Here is a 6,593-nt window from a genome sequence, read left to right as displayed (position 1 = left end):
AATGAGAATTCTAAATACCGGCCCGTAGAAACAAAAATTATATAGGAGGGGGAGGGGCTAGCAGTGCTGGATTAAGGGGCCCCGAAATAGTTTTAAGGACCTTTTTTATTATTATTATTATTATTATTATTATTATTATTATTATTATTATTATTATTATTATTATTATTTAGTCATTTTTCAGTCAATTTGTTCAAAATTATTTATTTGAAAAATTATTGGTGGGCAAATGCCCCTGCCCACTGCAGCCCCCCTCCTCTGAAGCTGTATCTGAAATATACCTTAGATTTCCCTAATTCCAAACAGTTCCTAATTTCGAACAGTTATCTTATTTATCTTAGTTATCTTATATCTATGTTAGCTCTTTTTTTTTGTGAGGAATTTTCCAAAGTAAAACTGATTCTTAAATTGGTTGACAAGGCTAATGAGAATATGAAAAAATATTATAAAAATATATAATGAAATTTTTTGATTGCAAGTTAAACACTTTGTAAAACCATGAAAAACCAAAAATTTAAAACCGATTTATATGAAAAATCAAAAGTTAGCGATACTTTAAAAGGTATTTAAAAATCAGAACTTTTTTTGCATTATTTAAACGTTTCCCAAAATCTGAACTTTAAATTAAAATAACAGAACTTAAAAACTAATAAACACTTTTAAGTTTTTCAATGAACTTTTCAACATCTTGTTTCTTAAAGTATGTTGGTACGTTGTTAAAAAAATATCAATACTTTAAAAAAAAAAAAAACTATTTGAAAGAATCTAAACAAACTTATTTATTTCAGGCCGGTAAACAAAATTGAAAGTGGTATTATGGTTTCATGAGAAAATATGTGAAAAATATTTGTGAAAAAATGGCTGCTAGCATGCAAGCTATAGAAGCGGTGTCTTTGCAACCTACAGTTATTGATGAATGGTTCACCCAAGTTGACGCTGTTTATTGAGACCATAATTTAAATGAAAAGTTGTTTCATGTGTTCAACTGTAATGAAAGTGGATTGAAATTCCATTAATAATCGATCAAATCAACATTTTTGTCATAAAGGAATAAAAATCCAAAACAACTTGCTCAAACAAATAAAAAACAAATGAGTACAATTTTAACGTGTTATGATGCTTTTTAAAATTTCCTACTACATCAAGTCATTTACAAAGGTCAAAATTTTATGAAAACTTGGGTTCAAGGTGCAGCTTATGGTGTTTATTATTCTACCAGCAAATCAGGTTGGATGGATCATAGAATGACTTCCTTTCATACTCTTAGTTCACGCAAACAAACTTCAAGGAGATAAACTTCTATTTTTAGATGGCCGTGCATCTCACATAAATTTTGAGTTAAAAAGATTATCTAATTGAAACAACATTTTTGTTCCAATTGCGAATTCACACAAGTCATTTTTTGCAACCACAAGATGTTAGATTTTTTAAAAGTGTAAAAGCAGAATGGAAGCGAATTATAGAAGTTTATTTGGTTACAAATAATGATTGCAATCCCAGATTCCGAAATCCCAGGATTCCGGCCTTTTTTTAATCCTGAAATCTCGGAACTGTCTAGTATCAATCCCGAGATTGATACTATTAGAGAAAACAAAGCTTAATGAAAAAATATATAAAAATTACAAAAATTTTTACGTATCAATAAAATATCTTTTATTTAGTATAAAATTGCAGAAAGTAATTGTATTTTTAGTTGTACAATAAAAAAGTTATCGAATTAATTTAGAGGAAGAAAAAATCTTCTTAATATATATCATGTTGTTTAACATATACACAATTTAAAAATTTAAACACTATCTTTTTTAAAAAAGAACTGAATAAGTTTTAAAATAATAATAATATAATAATTCAAATGCTGTTGAGAGCGCCAGTCAATATCTATGACAGCCAACACAATAATTGTCTAATAATTTAGCTTCAACCTGTTGTTCTTGTTCAATATTATCTGCAAGTCAATCAGCTTAAGTCTGGATTTAAACTCTTTGACTGATGTAGACTCCATTACCGATTCCGGTAAACTATTCCATCCAAAGACAACCTTGTTTGTAAAGAAGTGTTGTCTACTTAAAAAATTTTTAACAAACTCTGATTTAACACGATGTTTATAATCTCTAGTATTGGATGCTGGACCTAGTGTATTGATTGAATGCGTTTGTATCTGGAATTTCTTCATATCAGAAGATTCAAAACCTTTATATAATTTATACTGTTGTATAAGGTCAACTCTTAGTCTTCAAACTTCTAAAGTTGTTAAATCTAATATTCTTAGTCTTTGATTATATCCCAGATGTCTTAATTCTGGTATCAATTTAGTTGCTCTTCTTTGAACTTTTTCGTGTTCCTTGATAACCTTTTTTATAATAGGGATTAGAGGCTTAAATTGCAAACTCCAAATGAAGTCTAACGTAAGTGCAATAAAGCATTTTCATAAGGTACTCATCTTTATACCTAGAAATATTATTTAATGTTGCAAGCATATTGTTTGCTTTACTGGCAGCATTTCTTACTTGTCTTTCCCATTTCAAATCCTTGGATATATAAATACCAAAATCTTTTTCTAGAGTAGATTTTTCAATTTCTTTTAGTTCATCATCATCTTTCATGAAATAAGAATATCTTTTATTACTTGCACCAAAATGCATTATTTTGCATTTTTAAAAATTCAAACCCAGTTTCCATTCAACAGACCATCATCAAGTTTTTATGTCATTTTGAAATGATTTTGAATCAACCTTGGTATAAACAAGAGCAATTATTTTCTTGTCATTGGCATAAAAACAACATTTAATAAGAAGTTTGCTTGGTAAATTGTTTATGAATATCAAGAAAAGAAGTGGGCCAAGTACAGAACCCTGTGATACTCCACTTAAAACATCAACCCAATTTACCTTGCATTTTCCCATCACTACCCGTTGTTTCTTATTCGATAAGAATGATTCGATCCATTTAAGAGGCATACCAACAATACCGGAAGCGTAAACCTTACCACATGACAACCATAACAAATAACAATGATAAATTTTTTTATAACATGTTTGCAGTACTTGCAATACCCACACTTTGCATAATTATGTAATATGGTTTATATTTATAATATAATAGTTCCTTTATATAATACTCCCTCTCCCCTCTCTCCCCCTCCCCCTTCCCCTCAAAGATCAAATAAATAAATATAAATTGATATAATGACTGAAACAATATAAAAGCAAGATCAAAATAAGTATAAATAGGTAAAATGACTGAGGAGAAAAAAAAAAACAGGAAAAAAACAAAAACTACAATAAACTAAAAATACAAGTTAAAAAAGTTTTAAAATGTTCGAAATAAAAGATATTAATAAAAAAAGAACAAAAAATTTTACTACCAGCGAAAAAAAAAAATTTAGCTTTAATTTTTTAAATTATTCTTATGTTTAGTTTAAATTGTCCTGTATTTTTGTACGTTGTTTATTTTATAATGTAATTTTGTGCGCTGTTTGCATTGTTTGTTTGTTAGTTGTTGTTTTTTGTAGGTATAGAGGTTTTTTTGTAGATATCTTGAATTTTGATATCTTATATTTATTCAAAGCATTATTTTTGGCTATTTTTATTCTTATTTTAAATTGCAGAAAAAAATGAATTTTTTTAAATCGCTTTAACTGTTTTAACTTGTTGTTTTCCAAATGTGTTGTTTTTAAATTTGTTAATTAGTTATTGATATGGGTATAAATTATATTTCTACTTTTATTTTATCATATATTAATAGTGGCTATATATATATATATATATATATATATATATATATATATATATATATATATATATATATGTATGTATATATATATATATATATATATATATATGTATGTATATATATATATATGTATGTATATATATATGTATGTATATATATATGTATGTGTATATATATGTGGAAGTGGGGGAAGTGGGGGCATAACAGCCTTCGTAACGTTTAGATTAATGGAGTATGAAAATAAAAACGGCATGCGTTCTTTTAACAGTGTATTTCGATAAACACATCATTAAGCCTTAAATTGCTGCAATTAAGAAAAAAATAAAGCGGTTTTTGAAAATGTTATAACACAAAATTAGACTAAGTGAAAAAAACGGTTGTGCCCCTATAGAGAGGCACAACCGCACCCTAAAATATATATATATATATATATATATATATATATATATATATATATATATATATATATATATATATATATATAGATTTTAGGGTGCGGTTGTGCCTCTCGATAGGGGCACAACCGTTTTTTTCACTTAGTCAAAAATCGCCGGGGGTATACTTTCGTGGTACAATTTCTGCAGATGTATCATTTTTTGTTTCTACAGTCTTGTCAACTGTTTGAGCACTTTTTCTTTTTTTAGTCTTTATAAACATCTTTTTTGCCAGTTCCGCTTTATATGGTGAACTGGTGAGTATAGCTGTTTTGCCCTTTTGCCGTCGTTTGTGAGTTTGCTGAGTTTTCTCATTCGAAATACTTACAATTTCTGCAGGTGAAGCAATTGTGAAAGATACCATAGATGTCGAAGACAAAGTTTCTGATTCAGAGCAAAATGTCAGGGATAATTCTTGCAGTGAAATAGTTTGTGTTTGAGACTTTTTAGTTAGATTTGGTGTTGCTGAATCCATCTCAGGAAATGACCTGTTGGTTGTTTCTGAAGGCTCAAACATCCAGTCATCAAAAACTTCAGGGTTAAGTGGACTTATTCTAGTCTTTCTAAAACAATTCACAGCTGTCAACATGTTTGCAGATTTCATATAAGCTATTCCAAATAGTTCTGGAATCTGATATTTGGTCACAACTCTAGGATAATGTGTATGCAGCCAAATACAAACTCCATTCGAATAGTTGCTACTAAATGGTGCCATGAAGGAGACAGTAGCTGCAGACGGTGTGAACAATGTGGTGGAAAGCAAATAACAGTAACATAATTTTCACGTACTTTCATTATGAACTCCATATTTTTTGTATGTGTTGCATGACCATCTAATAATAGTAGTACAGGCCTTTTTTTGGGTGGCATTACAAAGGACAGAAAATGGTCAAACCACTTCAAAAATATATCTGCTTGCATCCAACCACTAAGATGATATGATGCAATAGTACCCAGAGGAGCTTTTTTGATAATATTAACATTCTTGGGGAACACGGGGGAAAACAGTCAAGGGGGCACGTATATACCAGAAGCACTCATACACATTTCGATTGTTATGATTTTCCCTTGTTTAGCTACTCTTGTTCAAGGTTAAAAACTGATTTAGAATTCCCAAGTTTTTTTACTGCACAACCACTTAGTTCTAAACTCCCTTGCTGAAGTCTTTTTATTCTGTATCGCAGTGTCGTTGTTGGGATACAAAACATTAACGATGTCTTCTTATACCCCATTTCCTTCTTCATTACTGATTCAATAGCTGCTTTCATTGAATTTTCTTCCCAGGATTGTCGATTAGTTAGATGTTTGTATTTTTTAACCATATTAGGTAACTGTATGCACAAAATAATAACTTTTTCTCTATCGAAGAAAAAATATAATAACAATATATAAATATACAATATGTATCTATATATCTATATCTATATATATCTATATATATATATATATATATATATATATATATATATATATATATATATAATATATATATATATATATATATATATTTATATATATCTATATCTATATATATATATATATATATATATATATATATATATATATATATATATATATATATATATATATATATATATATATATATATATATATATATATATATATGCAGTGAACGAAATTTTCTTAGCCGCACACAATTTTTATCAGATTTTTCATTATAGAGACTTAATTAAACGTTTTATTAAGAAATTTCTGTATGTGATATATTTATACCATTGTTTGTTAATTGATAATTAAAAGATAATTGATATCATTGTTTTTATAATTTCTTTATATAAAAAAATTTAGTTATTTGATTTATTAGAGTGCGAAATTTGTATAGACGCAGTTCTGTTTTATTAAATTTGAGATATAATTTTTAGTTTTGGTGTTGAAAAAATCAATTTAAATTGTAAGTAATTTCATAATTGACTTATAAAAATATTTTTCATAAATTTAAAATTCAATGTTTCATATTTTTAGTGAAATGGCACATGGAAAGTTTTTAAATGACCATGAAAAAGGTTTAATTAAAGCATATAAGGATTCCGGGTTATCTAATAGAGAAATTGGACGAAAAATTGGACGATCTGAAAAGGTGATTAGAAACTTTTTGAAACTTGGGTCAGTATATGGCGTCAATCAAAAAATAAGTAAAAACTACAAGATAACGAAAAGGAACGTGGAACAAATTCGACAATTAGCGACAAAATAAAAGTTAACTGCGAGTCAAATCATATCAGAATTAAGTTTGACAATCACTCCTAGACGTGTTCAACAAATATTGTCAACATCTGATAATATAAAATGGCGAAAACCACTAAAAAAACCATGTTTAAAGCAAATACACAAAGAAGCACGACTTGAATTCGCCAGAAAATATATGGATTTTGGAGAAAAGTGGAAATATGTTGTATTTTCTGACGA

This window comes from Hydra vulgaris, chromosome 06 (genome assembly GCF_038396675.1).
Source record: "Hydra vulgaris chromosome 06, alternate assembly HydraT2T_AEP".
In the NCBI taxonomy this organism is placed as follows: Eukaryota; Metazoa; Cnidaria; class Hydrozoa; order Anthoathecata; family Hydridae; genus Hydra; species Hydra vulgaris.
This window is presented reverse-complemented; position numbering follows the sequence as displayed.